Source organism: Gopherus flavomarginatus, chromosome 7, assembly GCF_025201925.1.
Source record: "Gopherus flavomarginatus isolate rGopFla2 chromosome 7, rGopFla2.mat.asm, whole genome shotgun sequence".
Taxonomy (NCBI): domain Eukaryota; kingdom Metazoa; phylum Chordata; order Testudines; family Testudinidae; genus Gopherus; species Gopherus flavomarginatus.
Genome location: NC_066623.1, coordinates 61,117,441 through 61,130,332, shown reverse-complemented (window position 1 = coordinate 61,130,332; position 12,892 = coordinate 61,117,441). Strand labels below are relative to the sequence as shown.

At 50.5% G+C, this 12,892-nt stretch overlaps 1 protein-coding gene across 7 annotated transcripts in view; it reads left to right on the top strand.

The window, feature by feature from the left end:
* Positions 1-12,892, top strand: part of LOC127055794 (2-5A-dependent ribonuclease-like) — an 821,333-nt gene that overhangs the window by 14,863 nt on the left and 793,578 nt on the right. For 2 of the 7 annotated variants that reach the window (XM_050963156.1, XM_050963155.1), the window contains exon 2: positions 10,430-10,667. The exons of the other annotated variants lie outside the window; for them this stretch is intronic. The gene's annotated coding sequence lies outside the window, so the exon portion shown is untranslated. The remainder of the gene's footprint in view (positions 1-10,429; positions 10,668-12,892) is intronic. 7 annotated transcript variants of the gene reach the window in all.

Here is a 12,892-nt window from a genome sequence, read left to right as displayed (position 1 = left end):
ATTCAGCTTTCTTCTTTCTCTCTCTGTGAAGTATCACTAATTCAAAATACTACTGTTCAAATAGACTGGATAATGGTAATAGCATAATCTCTTCTTATAACATTGTATACCCTACTACCAAATTTTTATATTCAATACTTACTATTCATAATACAATAAATCCAACATAAACAAAACATAAGAAAAGCTTTTTTTCTGCATCTTCTTTAAACTTTACCAGTTATCTCTTGCTTCAGAATGCCTCATGCGTCGCCCATATTGTTTACAATAGGATTCAACATGTGGCTTGGAAGCTGACTCTTTACTGATTCCTGAAGAGCTGGGAGCTCAATGTTCATCCCAGATAGATACTATATGCAGAAGCACAGCTCTGTATATATCGGGGGGAGGGGAATTATTTATCTTTGTGCACATGTAATGGTGTTTGGTGTTTGTAAGACAAGGTATCATAATGAACTGTGTAAAAGAGAGGTTGGGAGGCTCCAGGAAGGTGTGTAAAGTGCTGGGATGTCAGGATCCCGGAGGCGCTCTCACCCCCACACTAGGGCGGTGTTCAGGGCTGGCTTTAGGAAGTGCAGGGCCCAATTTGAACATTTTTGGTGGGGCTCCGTCATGGATGACTAAAAAAAAAAAAGTGTAAAATAAAGCCATTCATTTCTTAGCAACCGGTTCCCTATAACAAGTTCTGATTTAAGAGATGTGCCACAGTATGTATTTTTTGTACCAATAAGGTTACCATACGTCCGTATTTTCCTGGATGGCGATTTAAGACCCAAAAAGCCTGACATATCTGGGAAAATAGAGATTTATGTTAACCCTACCTAAAGTTCTTTTTTAAACAGATGGGTCTGAACTAGAAATGAGCTCTGTTTCACATGTGTGGGTGCCCGCCACTCCCTGGGGGTGTACTAGGGTGACCAGATGTCCTGATTTTATAGGGACAGTCCCAATTTTCCGATCTATTTCTTATATAGGATCCTATTACCCTCCACCCCATCCCGATTTCTCATACTTGCTGTCTGGTTACCCTAGGGTGTACACAGGTGTGGGTCCCAGCTGCTCCTTGCCCCCCTCATTGAAGCAGGTGTGCAGGGTTACTACCCTGGGAACTGCAGGGCAGCAGTGGACATGGGGCTGGCTGGAGGCAGGGCAGGGTCTGACTGGAGGAAGGGTCTGGCTGCAGGCAGGGCAAGGGGTGTGGGGATGGCTGGAGATAGGTATGTGTGGGGTGGGGTGGGCTGGCTGGCTTCAGGCAGGGCCACAGGAGGCTGAGGCATGGGTTGGCAGGGCTGGAGACAGAGGAGTGCAGGACTAGCTGGCTTCAGGCAAGGGTGTGTGGCAGGGGTTGCCTGGAGACAGGGCAGGGGATGGTTGGCTGGAGATAGGGCAGGGGATGCAGGGCTCGCTCCAGCCCCTGCTGGGAGCCCCAAGCCCTTTAAATTGCCCCCTGGGGAAGCTGGACCACCCCAGTACAGCGCACTCGCTCTTGCTGGTACAATGAACCGGGGCAGGGCCTGATTCAGTGGAATTGGTTGAATTGGCCTAAAGCCAGCCATGCCAGTATATCCAGGACATTACTCGCACACTTTTCCCCCATTGATACCTAGTAGTTGCACTGCCATCTCCCATAGCTACTTATGTTGCAGCATTTTTGTTAAAACTAAATTGGGAAGAAAGATGACTGATTCAGAACCTGTTTAATGCTTACGTTATTGCTAAAGGGTGTGGTGAGATGTAAACTTGGAGAGAGGAAGGTTTCTGTGATATTGCAAACTGTACTACAGTCATACAGTATCTCAAATGCCAAGCTGCATTTCAGTGATCTGAGGTATGAAGAACAGTGTGGAACTAGCTATTTTATGGGATGTCTACATTTCATCCTGTAGTAACATAATTAGTGATAGGAAAGCAGGGAGAGAGAAGTGTGTGTGTGTGTGCGCGCGCGCGCACTCGAGCGCTTGGCAAGGCTGGTGGCCACGGGGCCAATGGGTGTGGGTGGGCTGGGTGGGATCTCGGGAGTCATGTCTCAGGGATCTGCCCTGCTCCCCAGCAATGCTCCAGCTCTGAGCTGTCTCCACTGCCTGGGACCTGTGGGGCCCCACCTGCCTCCCCGGGAGAAGAGCCACCTGGGACTGGTGCAGAGGCTGGGCCAGTCTCGGCCAGTCACAGGGGACAGTAGGGGGTGGGGAGAGGCTGAACTGGGTCCTGAGGGAGCTTGGCCTGGGTAGGCTGTGCTCCAGCCTGGCTGATTGCACCACTCCCAAGGGGTTGGAGTTTTCCTGCCCCAGGACCAGCTCTGGCTGTGCTGCCAGCTCAGCCTGGCAGACACAGTCACCTCCCATCAGGGCTGGCTGTTGTGGCTGGGGGTTAGGGTGTGGCCAGTGATGAGCTGCCAAAATCTTAACCAGTTCACTATAAAAAGTTCTGATTTAAGGGTGGGGAGCTGGGGCTGGGGGAGACATACTGGTGGGGCTGGAGGCCTCTCCAGGGCCCGGGCCAGTTGCCCCGCTTGCCCCCTCCCCTCTCCTCTGGCCAGCCCTGGAGCTTGCAGCAGGACACACACACCCCCGCCACCTTGCCAGGCCTCTCAAAAAGCGGCAGCAGGACAACACTCTCAAGCTCAGCTGAGCTGCCAAGCTGATGTCGGTGGCTGAACACGCTGCAGTGGGGGGAAACGGGGCAAGGGCCAGGGGAGCCTCAGCCTCCCCAGCTGGGAATCCTGGGAGCAACAGGATGGTCCAGCCAGGGCCGGCGCTTCCATTTAGGTGGCCTAGGCAATCGTCTAGGGCGCCAGGATTATTGGGGGGCGGCATTTTGCCGGGGGTGGGGTGGCAGGCGGCTCCGGTGGACCTGCAGCAGACATTCCTGCGGACAGTCCGCTGCTCCCGAGGCTCCAATGGACCTCTTGCAGGCATGCCTGCGGCAGCTCCAGTGGAGCCGCGGATCAGCGAGCGGGATGGCAAAATGGCCGTGCGCCTAGGGCGCTAAAAACACTAGTGCCGGTCCTGGGTCCAGCCTGCGGACTGGAGTTCTTTGCCCACCTCCTGGCCCTTTAACAACCGGTTCTCCATGGAGGTCTGATTTTAGCAACCGGTTCTTGGAGCTGTGGGAACTGGCTTCAGCTCACCACTGCATGTGGGAGGGTAGGTCTCTAGTGGGTCTGGGGGGATGCTGGGCAGTGGGGGCGTGGGGAGATCTGTGTGTGTTGGGGCACTGGGAAGTGTGGGGTGTCTGTGCGGGGCACTGTGCAGTTGTGGTGGTGGGGCAGTGAGGGGATCTGTGGGGGGGCTCAGTTGTGGAAGGGCTGTGGGGGATCTTCAGCTAGGGGGTGACTGGGCAGTAAGAGGATCTGTTGGGGGGTTCTGAGTAGGTGGGGAAGTGGTCTGGGAGGGCACTGGGCACGGGGTTTAGTGGGGGTCTCTGGGTGGTGTGGCACTGGGCGTAGGTAGTCAGAGGGGTGCTGGGCAGGGGTGTGTGTGGGGGGGTCTCTGGGTGGTGTGGCACTGGGCGTAGGGAGCCAGAAGGGTGCTGGGCAGGGGTGTGTGTGGGGGGGTCTCTGGATGGTGTGGCACTGGGCATAGGTAGTCAGAGGGGCGCGTGGGGGGGTCTCTGGGTGGTGTGGCACTGGGCGTAGGTAGTCAGAGGGGTGCTGGGCAGGGGTGTGTGTGTGGGGGGTCTCTGGGTGGTCTGGCACTGGGCGTAGGGAGCCAGAGGGGTGCTGGGCAGGTGTGTGTGGGGGGGTCTCTGGGTGGTGTGGCACTAGGCATAGGGAGCCAGAGAGGTGCTGGGCAGGGGTGTGTGTGTGGGGGGGTCTCTGGATGGTGTGGCACTGGGCGTAGGGAGTCAGAGGGGTGCTGGGCAGGAGTGTGTGGAGGGGTCTCTGGGTGGTGTGGCACTGGGCGTAAGGAGCCAGAGGGGTGCTGGGCAGGGCTGTGGGGGGGTCTCTGGGTAGTGTGGCACTGGGCGTAGGGAGCCAGAGGGGTGCTGGGCAGGGGTGTGTGTGGGGGGGTCTCTGGATGGTGTGGCACTGGGCGTAGGGAGTCAGAGGGGTGCTGGGCAGGGGTGTGTGTGGCGGGGTCTCTGGGTGGTGTGGCACTGGGTGTAGGTAGTCAGAGGGGTGCTGGGCAGGAGTGTGGGTGGGTCTCTGGGTGGTGTGGTACTGGGCGTAGGGAGTCAGAGGGGTGCTGGGCAGGAGTGTGTGGAGGGGTCTCTGGGTGGTGTGGCACTGGGCGTAGGGAGCCAGAGGGGTGCTGGGCAGGGGGGTAGCATGGTGCAGCATGGGCCCACACCGAAGGGGAAGAAGCAGGATGGCAGCACAGGGCTGGGCTGGACAGTGCCCGTCTGGCAGCTCCCGGGTTGTAAACAGTGCCCTTGTACTGGGCTGGGTGTTTGAGTGAGGGGTGCAGGCTCTGACCTGGGGTATAGCAGGGGGTGCAGACACGTGGGCTCTGGGAGGGAGTTAGCAACTCAGCACGTTGTGTAAGAGAAAGAAGCTGCAGTGATTTCATATAGACATAGAAACTGACAGAAGACGCTTTTACAAAGTCAAAACGTGAGAGGCAGAGTTGGAGGGAGGGAGGGAGGGGGCATCTGTTCAATATTTCACTGCATTCAGCCTCCTGGCTGGAGCAGTAACAGCCCTGCAACACTTGTGTGAGACAGAGAGGAGCTGCGGTGTCTAAGCTTTGACAATGTAGGAATTGGGAGGTCTGTGCCTTTAAGACCCAGCCCCAGGAACCCGCCCCCTGCTCCGGGGCTGACATGCAGCGTCCTGGGAGCAGAACGAAAACAGCCTCTGCACCCCCCACAACCCCGACACCCCCAGATTTCCGAGCACAGCGGATGGCTCATCCCCAGGGGTCGCTGTTCCCCCCCTTCCCCTCCTTAAACGGGGGGTTTGTCCCCGCACAGGGTCTGGCAGCGTCTCCCCCCCCGGGCTTAACCCCGGCTACCACCCCCCACCCCCGATTTTCCCCCTTCAGCCCCTCTCCCGCCGCTACCTACAGCAGTTTGATCCCCCCTTGGCCAGTAAATTTCTGCCCCCTGCTCAGACCCTGGCAGCCCCCCCGCGGCGATTTGCCCCCCTTGGTGCTTTTAAACCCCCCCCAAAGAGGAGGCAGCAAATCGTACGCAGAAGTGAGGGCAGAGAGAGGGCAGCGGCGACAGCAAAGGTTACTGCGCATGCTTGGTGCAGCCAAAGTCATAGAATCATAGACTATTAGGGTTGGAAGGGACCTCAGGAGGTCATCTAGTCCAACCCCCTGCTCCAAGCAGGACCAATCCCCAGATTTTTACCCCAGTTCCCTTAATGGCCCCCTCAGGGATTGAACTCACAACCCTGGGTTTAGTAGGCCAATGCTCAAACCCCTGAGCTATCCCGAATCTGGAGCGGTCACTGTTTCCGTCGTTACATCGGCACCGCCACTTGTGGGGAGAGAGTTGGGGGGAGTCCTCCCTAGCCCTGGCCCTGGGGCAGCCTGTCTGCATCCCAAGCTCCTCATCCCTGGCCCTGCCTTGCCCCAGAGCCCTTACCCCCTGTACCTAAATCCTCTGCCCTGGCCCTGAGCCCCCTCCTGCACCCCAACCCCTTTCCCCAGCCCAGACCCTGCACCCAAACTCCCTCCCAGAGCCTGGCTCCTGCACCCCAACTGCCTTTGCCAGCCTAGAGCCCGCATCCCATATCCAAATGCCCTCCCAGATCCTGTCCCTCACACCCACTCCTGCACTCCAAACCCCTGCCCCAGCCCAGAGCCTGCACCCAGACGCCCTTCCAGAGCCCATCCCCTGCACCCTGCCCCAGCCTAGAGCCCACACCCAAATGCCCTCGCAGAGCCCCACCCCTCTGCCCTCCCACACCCAAACTTCCTTCAAGACCCTTAGGGAGATGTGTGTGTGCTGGAGGGAGGCATGGCTTGGACCCGTTCTGGGCACCACCAAAAATTATACAAACGTGACACCCCTGTAAGTCACATAGAGGGACTGGCTTGTTTTGGTCTTGTTTTGAAATGGGGATTAGCTTGATTTTTGGCTGCTTGTGGAATTTGGGGTGCTTATTTACCATGTGAAAGTTGGCAACTGTGGCTATGGGTGGTTGAAGGCCTGGTTCAATTTTAGTCAGCTGTATTCCAAAGGCAGAGTGCAAGAGGAACATAAGCAGAGGAATGATTACATCCAGGAAGATTGTGATTCCTCTTTCCAAGGCAGTTAGTTGGGCCACAGTGACAGTATTTCTGCTCCCCCCCCCCCCATCGTCCTGCAGCTGCTTTCCCTGTCTGTTTCCCAGGGAAGGCCAGTGACATCTGAAAGTGGAGAGGCAAGACTGACACCATTCCACTCAATAAAGCTTTATCAGTGTTGCTAAAGAGTTGAAAGGAGCCAGCACCTCAGGGAGTCAGAGCTGGGAGTCATCTGGTCATCTGCTTGGGATAGGGCTGCTTCCTGATGTGTTTGAGATTGATCCTGTATATCAGAGGTGGACAAACTATGGCCTGTGGGCCACTTTCAGTTTGCAAGACCATGCTGCCTGGCCTTTGAGCTCCTGGCTGGGGAGGCTAGCCCCCGGCCCCGCCCCTGCTGTCCCCCCTCCCCTCCAGCCATGCCGCCATGCGGGCAGCACTCTGGACAGTGGGGTTGCACTCTCCTGCTGAGCAGCATGGCAGTGTGTCTGACTCTGGCTGGGCGGCACGGCAGCCAGACATGCTGTTCTGAGCGGCATGGTAAGGGGGCTGGGCGGCTAGATAAGGAGCAGGGGGTTCTGGGAGATGGGGAGCAGGGCATGGTTGGATGGGGCAAAGGTTGTGGGGGGGCAGTCAGGGGACAGGGAATGGGGGGGTAAGCATGGGAGTCCTGGGGGCCAGGCAGGGGTGAGGATAGGGGTCTGGGCAGTCAGGGACAGGGAGAAGGGGGGCTGGATAGGGGGTGGGGTCCTGGGGGGCAGTTAGGGGTAGGGGGTCCTGGGCAGGGGCAGTTAGGGGACAAGGAGCAGGGGAGTTGTATGGGTCAGGCATTCTGAGGAGGGCAGTCAGAGGGTAAGAGTGGGAGGGGTTAGATAGGGGGTGGGGGCCAGGCTGTTTGGGGAGGCACAGCCTTCGCTACCTGGCCCTCCATACAGTTTTGCAACCTCAGTGTGACCCTCAGGCCAAAAAGTTTGCCCACCCCCACCCTATATCCATTAGTCATTACTGTCCATCCCTGAGGAGTTGACTGGGTTCTCTGTAGCATGATGTGGTCTGCACTTTCTCTCCTCTTTCTCCCAGGGCTCGGGGCAGTTTTTTTTTTTTCCTCATCACTTTTTAGTGAAGAGTGTTCTATTGTTGCTGATGGTTGAAGGAGTTCTCACACTGCCTCTTATTTTAGACACTGTGGTAGCAGCTGCCTCTCTGTTTTAGGATATCGTCTATCACGCTGGTTGCTCCGTCATTCATCTCTGAGTTTGCACTCTGCTTTAGACCTTCTACCTCCAGGTTACAGTTACTGCCCAGGGATGTAGGAACTGGGAGCTTGTAGGGACTCTGGATTGCAGTAATAAATAAAGGAAACACAGGGTTTGGAACAGAAGCTCATCTGTCTATTAAAAGTGGACACATTTAGCTATGCCACAAAACTACTGATTAAAGCAATGTTTAACAGCTATTATTTTTTTAACTCTAGCTCCTTCCCCCTAATAAATAAAGGTGGCTATGCCCCTGCTGCTTCTGTGTTTCCTAGAATCATAGGACTGGAAAGGACCTCGAGAGGTCATCTTGTCCAATCCCCTGCACTCACGGCAAGACTCAGTATGCTAGACCATCCCTGACAGGTGTTTGTCTAACCTGCTCTTATCTCCAATGACAGAGATTCCACAACTCCCCTAGACAGTTTATTCCAGTGCTTAACTTCCCTGACAGGAAGTTTTTCTTAATGTCCAACCTTAACTGCCCTTGCTGCAATTTAAGCCCATTGCTTCTTGTCATATCTTCAGAGGTTAATAAGAACAATTTACCTCCCTCCTCCATGTAACAACCTTTCATGTACTTGGAAACCGTTATCATGTGGGTTGTTATGGGTTGTAGCGTGAACTATAGTTTATGTATTCATTACATTGATTACTTAAGAATCCCCAGTTATCACTTTGAGGATTGACAAGATCTTGTCCCAAGATCAGGCCCACTATTATTCAAATTATTATATAGTTGGGAACCCCCACGTGCACAGTTGGAACACTCACACTATAGGAACTCTTCTGTATTTACATTTAGCACAGTCACAAACATCCCAACTCAGTAAGATAGACAGGGATACCACAGAATGTACATCGGCACATCCATATACTCCCACTACTGGAGATTTCCATCTGTGCAAAGTTTATCTGTTCAAAGCTCATAGGCCTAAAGCCTTATGGTAACTTGCTGAAGCTAATCTCTTACTGGATACAGGCCTGTAGGTTTCTTGCATTACTGCTGAATATCATGCAAAGCAGAATATAATTCAAAGCAATGAATATAATAAAGGCAATCTAGCCCACTAAGCTACAGGTTAGAGTACTTGGAGCTAGGGTTTGGGTTGCTAAGGATAGGGTCCCTAGAGTGAGGGTTCCTGTGGGTAGGGTTGTGGTTGCTATGGGTAGGGCTCCCCACCCTAGGGTTTGGGTGGCCATGGGTAGGATACTTGGAGCTATGGTTACATGGCTATGGTAGGATACTTTGAGCTAGGTTTTGTGTGACTCTGCTAGGGTAGTGTGTCACGGCACACTCTTACTGAAAAATTGCTTGCGTTCTCATTTTTGCCATATCATTATAAAATAAATCGATTGTATGTACAATTCAATGTGATACTTGAGCCTGTTCATTTGTGAGCCTTGTCTGAAGCCAGAGACCCGCAGCCTGGGGCTGAAGCATGTAATTTAGCTTTGCGGAGCCCCTTGTGGCATTAAGCCCCAGGCAATTGCCCTGCTTGCACACCCCCAACGTCGGCCCTAAACCCATCCCATGACCCCCATGGGAGTCGCAACCCTCAGGTTGAGAAACGCTGATCTAAATGAGTCAAGTACCTCCCAGAAAACCTCTATGTACGTACCCCTGGTTGAGAACCACTGTCCTAGAGTATCTTGCCATTTATACTTATGGATACATTTTTTTTAGACAGTCTTTACTCTGGCAGGCAATTTTCGCTGTTCAGTTTTAACTGATAGGCCTTACATTTACTGACAGTTGGTAACCTTTGCTGAATGTATGTGGAGCTAGTGTGGCTGTCTGTCATGTCATCTCTAGATTGGGGAAGGGCTGCAGACATGGCAAAATTGTGCGCAGTTCCACTTGGGTGGTGGAAGGAGACGTTTCAGAATTCACCCCCTGTTGTAACCTTTGATTTATGTAGTCCCAATTAGTACTTTAAAGATAAGGAATACAACCAACTTGAATTCTTTGTGGTTCAAGCCTACAGGGCAATTACAAACGATTTAATTTAGTGTAGGACAGTAAATATCACAATGAGAGATCAAATTAAAGACTTCATTTAAAGTAAAATAATTAATATAGGTATCCACTGCATATCATACTTACATTTTAAGATGAAATGATGCATGCAGGGGTGATTAATCCCTGGATGGGAAGAATGGGTATAATTTTTTTTTCTAACAGTACCTTGATAGTGGATGGGTGCGCCAATCTAAAATCAGCATGCTCCTTTTTTCCTAATCAGTTATAACACCTCTTAATTAATTAACATTACCTTTTACCATATTTATATTTCAATTACCATAATGAAAGATTTTGTAATTTTTTATTGTCTATTTAACATTAAGTATTTTCTTAATTAACATCTGCATAAACACTGAGCTAATAACTATCAGTATAGATAGTGTTTTTCAAAACATTAACATTTTATTTAAAACATTTGTAAAAACCAGTTAGGACCAAAACATATTTACAACATGATCTAGGGTTATGTCCTAACTTATTTTTAAAATACCTTTTAATTGTTTTACTTTACTTTTACTAGGCCTCTCTTGACTAGTGTCAAGCCTAGTTTTAGGAAATAAATTTTTGGGGCTACTTACATTTCAATACATTTCTTAAAGCAAGCGCCATCTTTATAGTTGACACAATGCCTACTTCGTTGCAACTGATCCTCAGTTCTGGCACCTGTGAGGCCCAGCTCCTGAGCCCCAGGTTGCAGAGGGATAGGAGCGGATGCACAGGCCATTCCCCACCAGGGAAAAGGGTGCAAAGTGTAGCAGATACTACTAGAGTCCTGAGGCTGCAGTAACTATTGTAGAGAGGCCCCATTGTAGCTATTTGTCTTCAGGAAAGAATCCATGCCTTCCTTTGGGCACAAATGATACTGTGACGTGTGACACTGAGTGGATCAAAGAGTGACTACAAGGGTCTTGGAGTAAGAGTGAAGGAGTTTGGCGATCAGGTGGTATTCTCTTCAATCCTTCCTGTCAAAGGTAGGGGCCCGGGCAGAGGCAGGTGCATAGTGGAGGTGAATGCCTGGCTGCGAAGATGGTGTCACCAGGAGGGCTTTGGCCTCCTCAACCACGGGATCCTATTCCAGGAAGGACTGCTAGGCAGAGATGGCGTTCACCTTTTGAGGAGGGGAAAGACCCTATTTGAACACAGACTGGCTAACCTAGTGAGGAGGGCTTTAAACTAGGTTCGACGGGGACAGGTGAGCAAAGCCCACAGGTAAGTGGAGAACATGGAGACCTGGGAGATGGGTCGGAAATAGGAGGGAGTATGGGCTATAATGGCAGAGAGAAAGGAGGGTCAGGGCAAAACTGGGGGGCAAGATCAAATCAGTATCTTAGATGCCTATATACAAATGTGAGAAGTATGGGTAATAAGCAGGAAGAACTGGAAGTGCTAATAAATAAATACAACTATGACATTGTTGGCATCACTGAAACTTGGTGGGATAATACGCGATTGGAATGTTGGTATGGATGGGTACAGCCTGCTCAGGAAGGATAGACAGAGGGAAAAGGGAGGAGGTGTTGCCTTATATTAATAATGTACACACTTGGACTGAGGTGGAGATGGACTTAGGAGACGGAAGTGTGGAGAGTCTCTGGGTTAGGCTAAAAGGGGGTAAAAAAACAAGGGTGATGTCATGCTAGGAGTCTCCTACAGGCCGCCTAACCAGGTGGAAGAGGTGGATGAGGCTTTTTTTAAACAACTAACAAAATCATCCAAACCCAAGATTTGGTGGTGATGGGGGACTTCAACTATCCAGATATATGTTGGGAAAATAACAGTGGGGCACAAATATCCACTAAGTTCTTGAACTGCATTGCAAACAACTTTTTATTTCAGAAGGTTGAAAAAGCTGCTGGGGGCAAGCTGTTCTAGATTTGATTTTAACACATAGGGAGGAACTCGTTGAGAATTTGCAAGTGGAAGGCAGCTTGGGTGAAAGTGATCATGAAATCATAGAGTTCACAGTTCTAAGGAAGGGTAGAAGGGAGTACAGCAAAATAGAGACTATGGATTTCAGGAAGGCAGATTTTGGTAAGCTCAGAAGCTGATAGGTAAGGTCCCATGGGAGTCAAGACTAAGGGGGAAAAACAACTGAGGAGAGTTGGCAGTATTTCAAAGGGACACTATTAAGGGCCCAAAAGCAAGCTATTCCGCTGGGTAGGAAAGATAGAAAATGTGGCAAAAGACCAGCTTGGCTTAATCACGAGATCTTGCATGATCTAAAAAATAAAAAGGAGTCATATCAAAAATGGAAACTAGGACAAATTACAAAGTATGAATATAGGCAAACAACACAGGAATGCAGGGGCAAGATTAGAAAGGCGAAGGCACAAAATGAGCTCAAACTAGCTACAGGAATAAAGGGAAACAAGAAGACTTTTTATCAATACATTAGAAGCAAGAGGAAGACCAAGGACAGGGTAGGCCCACTGCTCAGTGAGGAGGAAGAAACAGTAACAGGAAACTTGGAAATGGCAGAGATGCTCACTAACTTCTTTGTTTCAGTCTTCACCGAGAAGTCTGAAGGAACGCCTAACATAGTGAATGCTAATAGGAAGAGGGTAGGTTTGGAAGATAAAATGAAAAAAAAACAAGTTAAAAATCACTTAGAAAAGTTAGATGCCTGCAAGTCACCAGGGCCTGATGGAATGCATCCTAGAATACTTAAGGAGCTAATAGAGGAGGTATCTGAGGCTCTAGCTATTATCTTTGGAAAATCTTGGGAGACAGGAAAGACTCCAGAAGACTGGAAAAGGGCAAATATAGTGCCCATCTATAAAAAGGGAAATAAAAACAAACTAACTGATCTGTAGTTTCCTGGGTTAACTTCTGTGCCAGGGAAGATAATGGAGCAAGTAATTAAGAAAATCATCTGCAAACACTTGGAAGGTGGTAAGGTGACAGGGAATAGCCAGCATGGATTTGTAAAGAATAAATCATGTCAAACCAATCTGATAGCTTTCTTTGATAGGATAACGAGTCTAGTGGATAAGGGAGAAGCGGTGGATGTGGCATATCTAGACTTTAGTAAGGCATTTGATACGGTCTCACATGATGTCCTTATCAATAAACTAGGCAAATACAACTTATGGGGCTACTATAAGGTAAGTGCATAACTGGCTGGATAACCGCACTCAGAGAGTAGTTATTAATGGTTCCCAATCCTGCTGGAAAGGTATAACAAGTGGGATTCCACAGGGGTCTGTTTTGGGACCAGCTCTGTTCAATATCTTCATCAACAACTTAGATATTGGCATAGAAAGTACGCTTATTAAGTTAGCAGATGATACCAAACTGGGAGGGTTTATAACTGCTTTGGAGGATAGAGTCATAATTCAAAATGATCTGGACAAATTGGAGAAATGGTCTGAGGTAAACAGGATTAAGTTTAATAAAGACAACCAAGGAACAACCAATTTCACACATACAGAATG